General features: G+C 49.0%; 1 protein-coding gene across 2 annotated transcripts in view; it reads left to right on the forward strand.

Moving 5' to 3' along the window:
* GAB2 (GRB2 associated binding protein 2) overlaps positions 1–18,293 on the forward strand; it is a 101,045-nt gene that overhangs the window by 519 nt on the left and 82,233 nt on the right. The window contains exon 1 of one of the 2 annotated variants that reach the window (XM_054215588.1): positions 215–8,453. The exons of the other annotated variant lie outside the window; for it this stretch is intronic. The gene's annotated coding sequence lies outside the window, so the exon portion shown is untranslated. Of the gene's footprint in view, positions 1–214; positions 8,454–18,293 lie in introns of those variants that run through there. 2 annotated transcript variants of the gene reach the window in all.

The following is an 18,293-nucleotide window of genomic DNA, read 5'->3' on the forward strand; positions in this document are numbered from 1 at the left end:
CCGGGCTCAGCCGGGACCTGCGACTGTCACACCCCCGCCTTTGGAGTCGTGTTGGTTTTTTTAGGGGAGGTTGGGAATACCTTTGTTCCAAAGAGTAAAGGTGATAATACATCTTGGATCTTACTCCCGCCCCCCCCCCCCCCCCCCCCCCGCCACAACACCCCCATAACGGTCGCATGCCCCCTCCCCGCGCACGGTTCCTATTAATGATTTAACGTTGAAACCCTTTGAAGATAGCACCAGTAGCGCTTCGATAGCCTGTTGTGTCATTAGCGGCAGAGATCAAACACTTCAAAGAAGTTGTAAAAAGAGGGTCCAAATGCCGGCTCTGTCACATTCCCCACTCATTGAAAGACATAACTGTTCTTTGCGCCCTCCGCCTGACGGGCTCGCCGAGCTTTAAAGCTCAGAAACGCGGCAACGTCGAGCTGCCATCCTATGACTCGGCACATTGCTCCCCGGGATGAAGCTGGGGTCCCGCTCCCTGACTCCAGTGACCAACCTCTGCCAGGCTTCGGGTGGCTAGGAGCAGCCTCCGGGAGAGAGCTGGATGCTCTCCCTAGGGGACCACCAGCCAAATTGTCCTTTAATCCTGTTGCTTTTGCCGGCATGGGTTTTGGGAACAGCAGGGAGAATAAGTGCAGCTGGTGTCTCCCCAGTGCCTGCTATTGATTGATGGAAGCATCGCTGCCTACCCTTGAGAGGGAGGTGGATGTCTGTAGTGCTCTATCACAAGCTAGCGCAGGGCTGGAGGAATATCCCATTTGTGATCCGGTGTTATTAGCCCTGTCCGAAATGGGTGCAGCCCCGCAGATCTCAGCAGTGCCACATCCCATTGCGTTAGACCGCGTGCCCGGTCGCTCGTGGCCATCCTTTCCTTGTGTGCCTGGTCCCCTTTGAGGGACGATCAGGTTGGCTTGGGTGGAGCTGCGAGGGAATCCGCTTCTTTCGCTCCCTGTGCCCCGAAATGTGCTGAGACAATGGTAAAACTGGGTGTTTACATGGGAAATATGAAACCCCTGATGTATGCCGGCAGGCTTTCTGGGAGACGGACAGAATGACTTTGTGCATGCTGAACTGTGGAGGATGCTTTTAGCTTAATGGAGCAAAGCACCTTCCTCCCGCAGAAATCAACTAATTGCTGATCCTGAGTCACCAGTGGCCTTAACTCATCAAACATCGTTAGCTCCCCAGCATCTGCCCCGTGAAAGGGCACTCACATCGCCTTCTGAATATCCAGCCTGTGCTCCGGCATTCCGGCGAGAGCTGAATAAATCTGCTAAATGCTCTACACGAGGGTGTGACACGCCGGCGGTTAGCGCTAATTATCGATGTGCGTAAGAGTGCTTTTCATCCAGATAACATCCCAAAGTGCTTTGCAAGCCACCTATGTTTTCAAAACATCCTCGTTCCCCCAAGAGGAAACGCGGCCGTGCTGAGATGTGCCTGGCCGTCCCACGCAGCCCCGGCGGGGCAGGAAGCCATGGCTCGGCAGATGTCACTCGAGGGGAATCTCTGTGCCGGAGCGGTCCCAGCGCTGTGGTCAGTGGGACTTCCCTTCCAGTCATGCTGGCTTCCTGCATCGGGGGCTGGATTTGAAAATGTTGACCTTTAACTGTCTCGGTGGTGCCCCATCCCCTTGCTTTTTTAATGCATTATTATTAATATAATAATATTTCTGTAAGTGCATTGTGCATCCAGGGTGTCGATGCGTCGATCGAGTTGCGCTCTTCGATAGTGGTGCAGAGCAGCTAGATGTGGTAGAGCCTGAGGCTGATGGCTTTGCTCCCCTAAAACCTGCCTTCATCTGCAACAAGCCCACACGCTTGGACTTTGGTTTTCATGCACAAAAGGCGCGTTTTCCGCCACCGCGCTGTTACGCCGGCTTTTGCACGGACTCAAAGGGAAGGCGCTGCGCCGCTGGCTTCGCCACTTGCCTTGTGCCTTTGGTTTATATTCTGCTTAGAGACCTCAAAGGAGGAATCTCAGGCTGCAGGATGCTGCTAATCGGGTTTGAAGTTCCTGCTCTGGCTGTATTGACACAGGGAAGATGATAGATTTATTTTTTTTTCTTTGACAAGTGCATTTCAAATGTACGTGTCTGCACATGGGTGTGTTGCTGATGCTGTCCTTGAAATGCCGTGCTTTTATAAGCCTGGCTTTGTTTTGGTTTTACTTTTCAAGGAGAACCTTGGCAAGAGGGGAAGGTGCTACATTTTCTTTCTAACTTCCACCCCGAGTGGTTGGGGAAGGGGACTCTTCTCCGCCCCCGATCCTCGCAGCGTTAATCTGCGTTTGCAGCAGTACCCGCTCAGATTCATTTTAGAGGATTGTGTTTATGTGAGATGGTGGGATATTTTGTGTAGGACCTCTTTGCGCAATGCTCTGGGAAATGCCGGGCTCCAGGTTTTCTTTTCTGTCGGGTGACGCTCATCTGATCAAACAATGACTGCTTCAAGGTGGAGGCAAATTGTGCCTCTTTTCTGCCTCGTAACTGGGGACAGGGGTTCATATAGTCCTTAGAGAGTTTGGCCATGATCGCAGATGAGCCCTATAGATCCTACTGTAGTATTAATAATAAAAGGTAACCAAAGAGTTGAAGGTCAAAAGTAACAGAGAAATCAAAAGACACCTTCCACCTCCGTTCTGTTTGGGACACCAAGCTCCATTGACTGCTCGCTTGATTATTATTTTTTATATTTTTTTTCCAGACAAGCACTTTCTTACCTTCATAGAATCACAGAATAGTTTGGGTTGGAGGGACCTTCAAAGACCACCTAGTCCAACCCCCTGCCATGAGCAGGGACATCTTCAACTAGATCAGGTTGCTCAGAGCCCCGTCCAACCTGGCCTGGGATGTTTCCAGGGATGGGGCATCTCCCACCTCTTTGGGCAACCTGGGACAGTGTCTCCCCACCCTCAGCGTAAAAAATGTCTTCCTTAAATCTAGTTTGAATCTCCCCTTTTTTAGTTTAAAACCATTCCCCCTTGTCCTAAGGCAACAGGTCCCCACTTTCTCCCCTTCTGACTTTCATGCGTGGAAGGGTCTCCTTGTACGCAGCCACAAAGCACAGAGCTCTCCTTCAATTGTCCTGCTGGCTCCTCCTTAAAACACCCATGAAAAAAAAAATTTAAAAAAAATAAAAAAATCCAATCCCTAAACAAACCCCTTGGCTTTAGTTGTGTGACCGCCGAGCCGAGACCGGCGCGTGTTGTGCCGGTCTGTACTGACTCACTGTCTCCTGGTGCTCTCCCGCTGGACGTGCCTGTCTGTTGTCTCGCGAGTTAGACGTGGGTTTAGAGCGGTGTTTTGTGTCTATCCGCTGCCCGGCACGATGGGCTTCGGGGGTGGGCTCTCGGGTGGAAAAGCGATGTAAAAAATAATTGCTGTCGTGGCTGAGGAGCTCTTAGCTTCCCATCATTACATCAGCGCGCTTTGCCTGCTCATTTATGTGCCGTGAAGTCAGAGTATTTTCTGTCTGGCTGAGATGTACGTCTGCAATTCTGACTAAAACAAAAGCTTCTCGTCTTGGATTGGTTTTTACAATCCTTTCCTGCTTTTTTTTTTTTTTTTCCCCTCGCTGGTTCAACTGGGGGGAGAGTTTGGCTCTGCGCGTCGGTGGTTGTTTTTTACATCAAGCAGAAGCAGTTTAATCAAGGTCATCGGAAGACCCGCTCGTCCCCTGTGGGGTGAGCAGAAGAGGTTAAGGGGGGTCAAGAGGCTGATTTACCGATCGCAGCCCTATTCCTAGGGGGGACTCCCTGCTGAAGAGCTTCTTTTGGTCCCTGAAGTAGGTCCTTCGTATCCCACCTGAAGAAGCCCAGCATCCTTGTTAAACGAGGATGCGGGATGTGGGCTGAAGTAGGACCAGTGGAGCAGAGAAGTCTTGCACTGCTCAAAACATTGGGGTACCAGGTGAGGTTTGGCACGGTGCTAATCGGGAGGAAATTTTAGAGCAGGGGGAGAAGAAAGGACATCCCTTTAACTCTGCAGCAAAATACAACAAAATGGGTATTAAGCAAAGTGATCTCTTTTTTTTTCTCTTCTCCCTAAGGAATTTTAGTGGGTAGCTCTCATCTTCAGCTGTGCCGTGCCTGATTCGGGATGCTCCCCTCTACCAAAAGTAGGAAACGGTTGCAGAGATTCCAGAGAAAAGCCCCGAAAACTGAGCAGAAACCTAGAAAACATGGGAAGACTGAAGGCAATGAGGTTGTTTAGTCTAGGGATGAGAGGGCTGAGAGGAGAAATAACAGTCCTCGAGCATGTCAAAGGTAGCTGTGGAGGGGAAGGGAGTAACTGTTCTCCGTGGCCAGGGGTGGGAGGCCAAGAAGTGCTGAGCTCAAGCTGCAGCAAGGGAAACAAGTGTTAGGAAAAACTTCCTAACCTCTGATTGCCAGAGGAGTGGAGCGGTGGAACAGATGGTTCAGGATGGGCTTGGATTCTCCGTCGGTGGAAGTTTCGATGGGCAGGTTGGCCAAACTGCGCTTCAGGAGAGCTGATCCCATTTTGAGGCAGTGGAATAAATTTGACAAATTCTCCAAAAGTCCCTTCCAGAGCTGGTTTAGGTGAATTTATGGATTTTTGAGCCTGAACTTGGGAGGGATAGCAAAGAGGCTTCAGGGCACAAATCGCGTCACATGGATCTGCTGATGGGACTCAGGGAAGTGCTCTGGCCCAGTGCAAACAAGTTTTCTGTGGGAAGTTTTGACAGCACTGAACTTCATGACTTTGCATCTTACTCCATCTGTCAGGCTGCCTTGCTGCACCCTGCTCCTCCCATGTAATCGCCAGGCTTGGTTCAAAAAGACCATCAGATGTTTTAGCTGTTGTCACCTGCCCCATGATTCAGAGGAGGGATGAGCACTTGCTCCACCAGAGAAGGCTTTGCAGGTCAGGGGGTGCGTTTTGCTTGCAAGGGCAGTGCCCGCACGCAGCCCTGCAGCACCACCTCTCTTGCGCAACGCTGCACAAAGGTCATGCTCCGCAACTTGTTTCTCTGCTGCATCATTGCTGATGAGTCAAAATACACAACCTTCTCTCAGGGTCATTTTGTTTGGGTTTGGGGCTGCGTTCCTTTGCCCATTCTAATATGATGACCAGAGGGCTGGAGCACCTCTGCTGTGAGGACAGGCTGAGAGAGTTGGGGTTGTTCAGCCTGGAGAAGAGAAGGCTCCGCGGAGACCTTCTAGCGGCCTTCCAGTACCTAAAGGGGGCCTACAAGAAAGCTGGGGAGGGGCTGTTTGCAAGGGCATGGAGCGATAGGACGAGGGACAATGGTTTTAAACTAGAGCAGGGCAGGTTTAGATTAGACATTAGGAAGAAGTTCTTTACACTGAGGGTGGTGAGACACTGGAACACATTGCCCAGAGAGGTGGTGGAGGCCCCATCCCTGGAGACATCCAAGGCCAGGCTTGATGAGGCTCTGAGCAACCTGATCTAGTTGAAGATGTCCCTTCTTACTGCAGGGGGGTGGGACTAGATGACCTTTAAAGGTCCCTTCCAACCCAACACATTCTATGATTCTCTACTGTCCGGGGCAGTCGGGTGGTGGTATATTGCCATTGTGATACTCTTGATGTAATAACTTGGAGCTTCGTGAAGGATGGTTATGGGGATGATGGAATCAAAGTCTTCTCAGTTTGAGCAGGTGACAAAATAAGGGGCAACAACCACAACCCAACTTTGGAGGTTCAGGCTGGGTCTTGGGGAAGCTCCTCCAGTAGGAAGGTCATGGTGTAGAGGTTCCTGCAGAGGCTGCAGGGCCTCAGTCTTGGGAGGTTTTCAAGAACTTCTCTAGAGAAAATCCCAGCTGACCTGATCTAGTCACATTTCAAATGCAAGGTTGGACTAGAGACCTCCCGAGATGCCTCCATCCCAACATTTCTGATACCTCTATGGCATAGCACAGCGTGGAGCCACCAATCTAGGAAGCAATATAGCTGCTTTAGCCCAGCTCCCAGTGCGGGTGGATAGTCCTTGTTTTGTTTTCTACCAACACAAGGAACCTGGGAGAAGTGCTGATCTAGGGCAGCTCTTCAGCTGCTGAAACTCAAACTGGTTTGGTCAGGGCTAACCTGAGGCATTGCATCGGCCGAGGTGGACATGCCCGTAGAGGTAAGGAGTCCACGTGTCGTGTGGGGAGTGAAACCGGTGTATTTTCCTGGTGCTTTGGCTTTGCGAAGACAGCTTGAGTGAATCATCAGCTGTCTGTCATGACTTCAGAGTTGGCCGATGGTCCTGGCAAGGTCCACGGGAGATGTAAAAGATGATTGATGGTGGCAAAGCACAGGTTGAACTTAAGAAAGACAAACAATACTTAAGGAAAGTGTAACAGGAAGCTGGCTTCATTTCTCTTGGGAAGAGAGCAGAAGTGATACTGAAACCCTTTTCTTTTTTTTCTCATTTTCTTTTAGCGAGTGTCAGATGCAAGAGGTGATGTAATAGTGTTTACCAGACCAAAGCACATAATTTATAGTCGTGACTCAAAGGCAGAGAAAATATTATTTATTTGGATTACAGTAGCAGCTGAGGCAACTGGGACTGGGGCTCGATGCGTTGGGTGTTTGGTGAGACCATGTCTGCCCTGAAGGGTCTGGTCAGATGGGGAAACTGAGGCACGGAGCAAGTCAGTGGGTTGGCTGTGGGTCATTCCCATACCTGGGAACTCAACTTGGCTTTATCGTTTCTACCTGAGCCAGGGAGTTCCGAGTTGCTCACAGGCTGGTGGCGATCTGTGAAGCTACGGAAAGGAAAGTCCACAGAAGTAGATGGTCCTTCTATCAGGGATTTAGACGGCGAGAGTGTCAAGGTCATCTGGGGGCTCTCTGAGATGAGTTGATGCAGTGGATTTGAAAATTACTGCTTTTAATATAAACTGCCTTTCCTTTCAGTGCTCCTATCAAATCTTTAAAGTCTCACTTCCCTATCGTAATGCTTAGGTGGATCTTACAGCACCTAATAGCGGTGGCAAAGGACATTTATCCCTGTCTCGGGAGATGGGGGAAATGAGGAAGAGAGACTGATTTACTTCAGGGTACGTGGAGAGCAGCAATGGAGCTGAAAGAGGTTTCTGACCTGCTGCCGCCGCAGTTCTGCACGGCCTCTCCTTCACCTCTCAGCCCTTCTCTGAGGGACAGACCCATCCTGCCAAGGATTTGGGCAAAAACATGTTAAGCCCAGGATCAACAATATGCAAATTCTTATCATCCCACACCGTCCTTTGGCGGGGTAGTTTTATGGAATTTGAATTGCGGCACACCTAGGCATATCGTTTGGCTGAGAGGCGTCGCATAAATACAGGCTGATGCGATTTCCTCATCTGGAGCTGCAAGCGGGAAGCCTGGCTCTGAGCTGTTGAGGGCCTGGCCCATGCCACCCGCTGGGGCATCTGGCTACGGAGAGACTCCCAAGGGTGCTGAGCATCCAGAAAGTCTCCTGGAGCATCCTGGACCTCTGCTATGGGTCATTTGAGCAGCACCCACAGCAACGCTCCTCATGCGGATGAATAAGCTGGGAGCAGACCTGCCCTCCAACGTTTCAGTTGGTGTCTCCACAGCCTAGCAATGGCTCCTGTTGTTCTGTTCAAATAATGAAAATAGCTTGAGAAGGGGAAAACCGTCGTTCTTGTTTGTCCATCAGATGATCTCTGTGCCCTGTCTCTGGTCCTTCCCCAGCACGCAGCGCTGTGGGCTTGAAAGGAGCTGAGCAGGGAGAGGCTGGGTTGGGTTTTTGTTTGCCTTTTCCAGTCTCTCATCCCATCTGAGAAGTCAGCGGTGTTAGGAATGACTTGTTTACGCCCTTGAACACCGCTGTCTTAATAACCCACCATGGCTGGATGCTTTTAGGCAAAAGCTTTCAGAGCTGTTGGCCTGGAGATGCTGGTGCAACATGGTCCAAGTCTGACTCTCGGAGAGGGGGAGGTGGGTTTATCATAGAATCACAGAATGGTTTGGGTTGGAAGGGACCTTAAAGATCATCCAGTTCCAAGCCCCTGCCCTGGGCAGGGACACCTCCCACCAGACCAGGTTGCTCCAAGCCCCGTCCAACCTGGCCTTGAACCCCTCCAGGGATGGGGCAGCCACAGCTTCTCTGGGCAACCTGGGCCAGGGGCTCACCACCCTCACAGCAAAGAATTTCTTCCTAATATCCAATGTAGATCTACCTTCCTTCAGTTTGCTCCTCCTGAGGCTTTTTCAGCCTGAATCTGGAGAAACTGGATCATCACCTGGACACCTTACTGCCAAGTGAAACCATCTTTGTGCTTATCGCAGCTTAAACCAGCAGCAAACTGGCGGGAGGCAGTCAGTGTAGAGCATCTCCTCTCTTATTCACCGCTAGCCGGAGAAAAGGCGAGTGTTCAGCACGTGAAATCAATCGCAGAGAGCGGAGCCGAGATCTCAAGAAGCCATCCAGCCCGCCTGCGCGCCTCCCGGCAGACACGCTCCCACCTAAGGTATTGGTTTGACAATGTAGAAAGAGGAATTCCTCAAGGTCAGCGCAGTCCTACGTGCGTTCGTCTATATCCTATCTACCCATACAGCAATTTAAATCTGTGCTGGGTTTAAATTAAAAAAAAAAAATAAATTTAAAAATATTAAAAATAAATAAAACTCAGCCTCCGTCCAGAAAGAGCTCATAGTCGTCTTTAGCTTGTAAGCTGTGCCTTTAAAGAACGGGAGGAAAATATGAGTGCTGGAAGCATATGTTTCTTGCTGCGTAAGATAGCCAGCGGTGCCTGTTTCTCCAATGAATCTGGAATAATTTGATGACAGCAACCTGGGGGGGCGACTTCATCTCTGGATTTCTCTTTTCGTCTTTGGTTGCCTTTTTTTTTTTTTTATTTTTTTATTTTTTTCTGAGCCTCTTGCGCAGTTTTCCTGGAGAAGGTTAGAATCTGGGAAATCTTGCATCAGTCTGGTTGTCTGCATTACAGCAATACCTAGAAATGAACTTCACCGTCCAAATGTGAATATTCTCACCCCAAAATGATGCCTGTTCGGGATGGGAGGTTCACTCTTGGGCCAGAAATGGGACATTTTTATTTATAGTTTAAATCTGGCTTTGAGGCAGGACCAGTTGAGAACAGCTCTTAGACATTTCTGTATTAAGCGTCCAGATTGCTCCTTCCTTTCCGTTGCTTGGAAAGCATTTCCATCTCTGCCTACTCTGGGCTCTTCTTCACATGGCCCCTGAATTTTTAAATCCCGTTTGTCCGGTCTCTCTTTTTCCTGTAATGTATTGACAGAAATATCTTCTGGTTGGTTTTTTTGGGTTTTTTTTTAATTATTTCTTTTGCTTCTCAGTGCCTTTTGGACACCTCCAAAATATTTCCATCGTGTCTCCTGGATCTAAGATGCTGTCCTGATAGCATCTCTGTACTTATTATTCATCTTATTCCGTTTAAACCTGGTATTTTCCAAAGGCGTTTGCTTTGGAAGGCATTTAGACATCTCTTTGGTGGAGTTCCAGTTCCCGCATCCATATGGTAAGATGGAAATAACATTTTGAGTCAAAGATTTGTGGTCTTTTGAATTTTGTACATTTTCAGCGATTACGTTTTGCTGATGCTCGCAGCTGCTGCCTCGCCCATGCGGGTTCCTCGCTGACCTTCTGAACATCCCCGTGGACTGTCGTGTGACTGCCAAAAGACGCAAGTTGACTTGCTAAACAAACTCTTTGGCCACTTAACATAATACCCGCACGGGGATTACATCTCGTTTACAAAACTGATTTGTAAACCTTCCTTTCCTTTTTCTGGTGACTTTGAGAAGACTTGGAGGTGTTTTCTAAATTTTCGTCTTCAAAGAGCTGTGTGATACATATGTTGTATGTCTGGCACTGCGTGCTGCTGTTGAACTGGGCGATACGTATGTTCGTCTGCATTTTTCTATCTCCTAATAACGTCAGTAATCATGCTAAATGGGGTTATTAGTCATTGCTACCGATCTGTTCTGCAGATCTTCATCCACGTACTTATTTAAGCATCTTTTGGGGTTTTTTTTATTGTTTATTTGTAGGGGAGATACCTGGGTTTTGACTGCTCCCTGGATGCTCTTGGCTTGACACAGTGCCCCATGGGAAAGGGAAGGTTGTCTGTGTAATTCAGCTCAGGGTTTCGATACTCCTTAGTTGCCTCTCCCTTGTAAAGTCCCACTCCCCACCCCTAGAGAGGCCACCTTGGTGCCTCCAGATCTCCATCCTTCTCATGCTACTTTCACACGGGTGAGAAGGGGCAAACACAATAAATGCCCCTTCTGGCTTATCGACAGCAGAAAATAGCCGCTCTGCTTCCAGGCCATCAGCGCCACACACAGCTCCTTTGATTCTGGGTCTCTGCATTGTTCCTAAATGACTCCCTCCAGATAGGAAGCTCCCAGGAAAAACTTCGTTTTCCCAAAACTTCGTTGACCCAAGAAGAATTGATGGCTTGAGGCTTGTGTTCTCCCTCCCTCCCTCTCGCCTCCCCTGCCTCCCTCGCCCACTGCCCGCCGCACGAAACGTCAGAGTGGAGTTTCCAGCGGGGCGTTGGGGAATAGAAGGGCTCATTGTTTTGGGGGTCAGGGCACAGAGCTGGGGTGGCAGGAGAGAGGGGAGCGGAGCTGGCGCCTGAGCCCTGCTGCTACCTCCAGCCCAGTCATACGTTATCCATAGCGCCAGCCGTGCAGACAGCGAGCAGTCCGTGATTGTGGAAGGCTTAAAACCTTTGCGGGAGGGGAATAAGTAAAATAAATGAAAGAGAAGAAGAAAAAAAAAAAAAAAAAGAAAAAGAAGAAAGGCGCATGGGATGCGGGAGATGGCAGGGAGTGCATGGGGCTCTCCTGGCTGTGCCAAGGGGAAGGAGATGCTGAGAAATGATGCGGGCTGGTCCCTGCAGGAGGCTAGAAGTCGGGGATTGAGGTTTGAACCTAGCCCTGACCGTATGGATCTCTCTCCGAGCCCTCTGCGTGCATGGAGTGAGGCGAGACAGGGAGCGGGGAGTTTTCCTGCCAGCGATCAGGACTTTATCCTGCAGCAACGTGTGTGTGGGTGGACCCCTGACACCAGAGCCTTTGGAGAAGGGTGACGAGAGCGATTAGGAGCCTGGGAAAGCTTTACACGACAGGCCTCCGAAACAGCGAGGGACGGCCACCTTCCAAAGAAAGTGAATGAGCCCGCGGGGCTGCCCCTCTGTGCAGAGGGGGGGCAGCAGTTTTGCTTGGCTTGTGGGACTTCTTATGGGAGCACCCCAGGGTCCCTCTGCCAGGAGGTGGCCCAAAGTGTTTGGCACATCAGCAAAGAGGGGGGTGTCCCACCCCATCATCTGAAACCACTCTCGGAGAGGTGAGATTTGCGCTCAGGAGAGGTGATAAGGAATTTCTGGTCCCTCAGCATAGAAGGGGAGCTGGTCACAGATGTTAAAGTCTGTGAGATCTGTTTGTTTCCTCATCCTTCAGCAAGTTCTGCCTCCGCTATAGATGTGTGATGGGGGAGAAACATGCCTCCTCCTACCGAGTCTGAATTTGCACCTTTTAAAGGAGATGAGACATGTGTAATGCGAATATCTGCAACTGTAGAAGTTGATACCATGAAGAAAACACTGGAAAGGAACCAGTTGGGTGTTTTGAGGTTTAAACCAGCCAAACAGTTGAGGATAGGTCTTTGCGAGTGATGGGGCTCCCTCCACCTACCTTTTCAGAGAGTTTCCACCTGCAACAGGGTGTGCTTTGGTCTGAGACTAGCTACATCCAGCACCATACCCATGGAGTTGCTCCCAGAGATGCCTTTTGAGCTCCTGCCCTGCGCTCCCTTCAAAGTCAACCCCAGGGAGGGCCTGAAAGGATCAGGCCGTTGTCTCAAACGCTTGCAAAACACGTTGGCTGAGGCTTCGACTGGGAATCGATCAATACGCTCTTTTTAGCATCAAATCAGTACAGCCAGCTGGCGTGCAGACGGGCTGATGCATCATGTGCTGTCACAGGGAGGTGTGCTGAGGAGCGAGGTTTGAAGCCGGAGTCGTGTGTAGAGAAGAAGGGTTGTCTTCAGGGTTGTGTTTTTTAATACTGAAGACACTTCACATGCAGCAGAAGGGAGGGCATCTTACAAATTGGTGTTGTGGATGGTGCTTCAAAGAATACTCTACGCTCAGTAGGTTGTGATAGTGGGGCTGAAAATGAATATTTGTCTTGGGGGCAGATGGAAACTGGACCTTGTGCATTGGTCTGGGTTGGAACTGAAAAAGGGACATAAATCAAAATGCATCCTGTGCTACGCATGGGATGTTTCCAAGGCTTTTTGTATGAGTTTTTAGTATAACCAGGGCATTTGATTAAAATATTCCATTAGTGATGTTTCTCTGTCCGTCCTGCTTCTTGGAGGCGTCTGCCATGGCCCACTCGATGCCGTTAAATGCTGTCATTAAAGCTAGCTGGGGTGAAGTGTGGACCTGCTGCTCTGACGCTCCAGTAATTTCAGATAGGATCGAGTTGTTGAGTACCGCTTGGGGATGAGAAGCCTCAAGATTTGCATTTGTAATTAAGAAGAAGAGCTTTTAAGGCCTATTCTTTGCATTTCTTTCTACCTGATGCCTCCCACCAACCAACTGTAGCTCGGGTTGCGGAGGAAGGTGAGAAGCCAGAACGACGTGTTTGGGGTTTACACACTCCCCTCTGCTGCGTGCGTTACTGCTGAATCAGCTGTAATGTAGGCAAGGCTTAACCTTCTTTTTTGGGTTTGGAAGGGCCTGGTCAAAACCTTGGAGTTGTTTCCTTCAGAGCATGGGAGAGTTTTGACTAATTACATATATTTTTAAAAAAATAACGTATCAGTTTGCTAGAAAACCAGACACCAAAGCACGATCAGAAACGCAGCTGCGGTGCTCTCCAAGTTGTGTCTCAGACATCCATTCCCTGTCGGTGCGTGTTCCTGGATATTGTCATATCTGCTTCTCCCATTTTCCCACCTTTATCCTTTTCCAGCCAAAGCCCAGTGGCGTGGGCTGGGCTTGGGTTCATTTTCTTTCCCCCAAGCTTTGGTCCTTGCACTTTCAACTCTCTCATCCCTGAATATTACAGGGTCTTGGCATCATAGCACTGAGGTGGGTTGCAAACACAAATGATTTTAGCCTTGCACATCCTAACAGAGCAAAGAGTTGGTGCCAGGGCTTGGACACTCAATGGGTTTCCAACCCTTGTGCTTCCGGATTGCTTGATGGACTCTTGGATCTTCGCTGTCCCTGCTTTATAAATAGGAAATTAAAGTGTACAGGGATTAAGTGCCTCTTTCAGGGCCTGCAACAAGTCCATCGCAGAGCTGGGAACCAGACACCAACATCCTTCAGTCTCATCTTCATCTTACCCAATTCCGAGTTGTGTCCCGGCACGCTCTGTCCCTGCAGTCTCATGTTGAGAAACTCCAAGTTTTCTGAGCCAACTTCATCTCGCGTGTGCCTTGTCCATCGGAGGAGGTTAGGAGTGAATTCAGCCTGTTTAAAAACTCAGGGCGGCTGCCAGACAGGAAAATCTGATGAGCGGAAAGTCAATCAGACGTGGGAAAGGAGGGGGAAAAAGCAAGCGGTTGTTGCCGGCGCTGCGTTCATTGTGGGCTTGGCAGTGGGTTTGTACCACATTGCAAAAATAGGTGGATTTACTCTCTTTTGGGAGTAAACATGGGGCAGTGCACACGTGTGTGCTGGTAGGTGAACTTGGTTGGGCAATAAGGGTAAATCTTGCTCTGCTTTTGAGAGGCTGGGACTAAAACGCGGTATAATAGCGATGCGTATAATTTTGTACAGTGAGCCGTTAATTTACTGCGCTGTTTTGGCCATCAAGCACAACAGCTAGAGGCTGTTAAGATAATTTAGTGGAGGTTTGTGGTTATAAATATGTTTCCATCGTGACTAAGGATTCTAATAGATATTAAATTCAGCCAAGGGGCTTTTAGTAATTTTTGTTGTTGTTGTTGCATACTCCCCGGTGTTTCTGTTTTGACTTATTAATCTTAAGGAATAAGCTGAGGGATGGCTATTAAGTGTTTTTTAACATATAAAATAGGAGCTGTAAAAGAAAAAGAAAAAAAACAACCAGTGGATGATGCAATTAATTTAGCGTAATCCAGTTGTTCGGCAGTGGGGCTCTGGGGTGTCCTACTCTTGGCTGATGATACTACAGTGTTGGGTGACATGCAGCGCTATTCGAACGCAATTCTTTGTCATATACATGTTTTTCACTTGGAATATTTTGGGTAAAAGAGAAAAGAGTCTTTCCCATCCATCTTGGCCTCATGCAGGATAAGTTATGCAGATTTAAGAACTGATTTTTGAAATTTAAACACAACCACATCTGAACGTCCAGGTGCCCACGTATCAGCTCAGGACCTCGAACTCCAGGATGTTAGCCATGGATTTCCAGCCATGTCCTGCATCCATACAAAGACCTCCCTTCCACCACTGAGAAGCAGGCAGTGTGAGAAGCGATGTGATCTGCTGTGGGAATGCCTCGGCTCTCCTACTCTGCTGTCTTAATCCGAATAATAACAACAAAAAGTTTGAAGGCTTAGTTTGGAATTGGATAGCTCTCCAAAAATAGGCTCTCCCTGGAGATATCTCCTACTTCCTGCTGGACTGGAAAAGCTGTGCTGACAGCCTTTGCGCTTGGATACTTAGGCATCTCCTGGAACCTAGAGCATAAAGGAATGCAAAATAATAGAGGAAATGAGTTGAACTTGTTAAATTTCAGAAGAGCATTTGGTTTGAGCTTCGGAAAGCGTTCCCTCCCCCACTCCTCCTGTGTAGAAAGGCACCTGAGCCAAACCCCAATATTTACAAATATTTTTGAGATCTTCCAGGTTTTGGAGCTGAAAAGTTTTAGAGATCTTCCAGGCTAGACCCTCTTTCTATAAATAATAGTTCTTGGCTTGAATGCATCTGAGCTCCTGGAAAGTGTGGACCCCAAACAGAGCTCCTTGCATCCAGAGCTGTGTTGGCTCCAGCTCCGTCTTCATGTGCTCAGAAGTGGGGGGAAGGCATTGCATTAAAAAAGAAGAAAAACACACAACAAACTTCTGTTATTTTGTTATGTTGGAAGGCTTCTGACAGTCTCAAGGAATAGCTGATACCATCTGGTGTATCTGAGGAATTTGTCATCAGGAGCTTTATCTCCATTTGCCTCGGAGGTGGCAGGCTGGGAGGTTTCCTCTCTGCGGCTGCATGTTTTGGTGCCCTCATCTTTCCAATTTATGTTAGTCTTCCTTTCTCCTTTTCTTCTAATTCTTGACATTTAGGGGGTTGTCAGCAGGAACCCACTTTTCCCTGCGTGCGACTTGTATTTTGTTCACTGAGGACCTGGTGTTAAGGCACTTGCCACCTCTGCAAGTCCATCTTCAGATGAGCAAATAAGCCCAGAAAGGGCTAAACGTGGCCATCCCATGCTGCAGAGCATCCCAGAAACCCACCCTGAACCTCTACCTCAACACACAGCTATCCCATGACGAGCGACCCCCTGTTCCAAGCAGGACTCCACAAAACCAAGGCCAAGATACAAAAAAGTGGTGTTCCTAACTTGACTCAACGTGTGGCGAGCCTGGGCTTGGGAAGCTGGAAAAATTCTACATTCCCAAAGTGGTTGATTAGGGATTTTAGTGTAAAACTCTTTCCTCCGTCCTCTCGCTTTAAGGTTTCTGGAGGGATGACTGGGACGATGCTGGTGGCTGGTATTTCTCCCCAGCCACACCAGCACCAGCTCTAAAGCTGCGTCGGGAACAGAAGTTCAGAAACACAATGTCAACCTTTCCCGGCTTGTTTTTCCCATCTGTTTTTAACAGCGTGTTCTTGCCACTTGGACCTTTCTGGGCTCGATCTTGTGATCCCTGATGTAGTATGACATTTCCAGTTTATTAGGAATGCTTTTGTTTATTTGCTGGATGGGGTTTTTTTTCTTTCTTTCTTTCTTCTTCTTTTTTTTCTTTTCCTTTTCCCTAGGTTGCGTGGAGGCTTTTTGCCTCGGCTGCCAACACAAACGTCCCCTCCGTGCCGGGAGGTGCCACCCACCCCCGTCCTCTCTGAAATCAGGACAGTTACCTCAGCAGTTGCGATTCCTTGGAGTGGTTTGGGGGCTCTTACTAAATAAAAAGGCTGATTATTTTTTTCCTGTCCTTTTCTACCATTTTGTAATAAAAAGCCAGGTCCTAGAGCGCTGAAGCAAGTGAGTTTTTTAAGTCAGTTGTCTTTTTTTTTAGCTTGCTTAAAGCAGACCATCCCGAAGGGACTCAGGGCTTGAGTTTGCTGGTGGCATTTTCAGTTTACCCAGCCTGTCTCTGCTTGTCTTAGCAGATTGAGTGTGTCGCCTGTTGAATGCAAGTGTGAGTTTGCTTCCAAGCTGCAGGTGGCTGGACCAGCCTTCACGTTGCTCCATCTTTCCATTTTGCGTAGAAATCATCACGCTTCCCTCCAGTGCTGGACAAATACCATCAACAGAGGAATATCAATAACAGGGCGATATTGGGATTGTGGTTCAGCTTTGCCCGTAGTGTGCTTTTCATCGTAACCTGCGTGTCCTTCTCTAAAACCTCCTTTGTTCTCCTTGAAATAAATCAAGCAATACCTTTCAGAGACCTGTATTTAGTTCCTGGCTGACATAAATCCCGCTGTAGGACTTCAAAGATGCTTAGTTGCTTTTTTAAAATACTTTCAGCTGTACTGCACCAGCCCACAAAGCGTGCGATGGGGTGAGAAACTGCAATCTGAGTCCACGGTGCTGGTGTTTCATGGGGGTTTGCATCCAAAAAGCATTTTTTTAAGTGGGTAGGAGAGTCCTGTGAGCATCCAGCTGCGGGAGGACGGGGCTCATGGTGGCGTAGGCTCTCACGCACCACACCGGAGCCACCGGCCCTTGCGCCATGAGGAGCAGGTGTTCTAAGTCATCTTCACCTGGAGGCAAGGAAGGCGGGGGGGCACATCGTGCGTCTCCATCGGGCTTATGTTTATTTAACTGAACCGAATTTCAACTCATTCCTAAACTGGGAGGGTAAATCCAGCAACAAGCCGGGAGTAGAGATGAGGCTGATTCATTTTGGGTCAGTTCAGCCTGTACTTCAGTAAAGCTTCGGGACCAAATCTTTGGTTGCTGTGACCTGTGAAGGATCCTTTGGTCAAGTGAAGGTGCTGCTGAACCTCTCTCCTAACTCCGTGGTCCTGTACAAACACAACCCACGATCACAGTCATTTACTCAACGTGTAGGAAATCTTTGTTCTTTGCCATCAGGATCAGAATTTGGGTCTGTAACCATCAGGGTTTGCAACCAAAAATCATTTCCATAGCCAAAACTACCCCAAAAAAAAAGCTCGGAAGATCCTGGGGAGCTCAGAAGTGCTGTGTCTGCTTTTTGAGTCTTTAAACGTTGGCCTTCCCGGGAAAGCAGAGATCCCTCTGGAGACCCCGCGACTCTGATTGCTTCCAGCCAAGCAGCAGGCTAGTGGTTCCTGTCCGGTGAATCTGGTTTCTTCATCAGCTTTCCCAGACACCAGCCTTCGCCTCTCTGCATCTTCCCATGTTGTGTAGAAATCGCCGCGCTTCCCTCCTGCGCTGGAGGAATATCATCAACAGATGAGTATCGAGGCCAGAGCAATACTTGCTCTAAGGCAAAATGAGCTTTTTAATACCCTCCCCAAAATGCACTGGAGTCCGTGTCGGCTCCCGGGGATTGCTTGGGACACGCTTTGGGCAGCATCTGCCCAAGGATGCACCCAAAGACCTCACCTCCTCCCGTGCAGATTAAGATTTGCTGGTACCCAGCATTAAACGAAGTCGAGGTGAACCTCGTCTTCCTGTTGCATTAATTAGGCTTGTTCAATGGCAGACGCCGTAAAAATAAAAGGAACCAGCTGTAAGAATGTCTGATTGCAAGTGCAGATGCTTTGGAGCGAGGTCAGGGGGACAATCTGCGTGCAGCAGCCAGTCCTCAGCTGCGTGCCTGGTCTGGATTCAGGACCGAGGGATATCGAGGATAAAAGACCAGGCAGTACCAGTGCGCTTGGATGGATTCATCCGACTTGTTGCGATACGCTGAATTAGCCTTTATGGGTTTATTTTTAACGTTGGGGAAGGCCTTGTCTGCTGGAAATAAAATAGATCGATACGCGCTCGGGGTCCTCCTCTGGCTTGAAATGGCTCCGTGATGGATATGCGCTGCAGAGCCCTTGACCGTCGCCCTTGGCGGGGGATGCGGATGGGGAGGATGCTGCTGAGCCTGAGTGGAATTTGGCCTCTGGGCGCTTTTGCCCCGGGGATGCCGGGGTTTTGTGCCCGCTGAGGGCCAGCTT

Source organism: Rissa tridactyla, chromosome 1 (assembly GCF_028500815.1).
Source record: "Rissa tridactyla isolate bRisTri1 chromosome 1, bRisTri1.patW.cur.20221130, whole genome shotgun sequence".
NCBI lineage: Eukaryota > Metazoa > Chordata > Aves > Charadriiformes > Laridae > Rissa > Rissa tridactyla.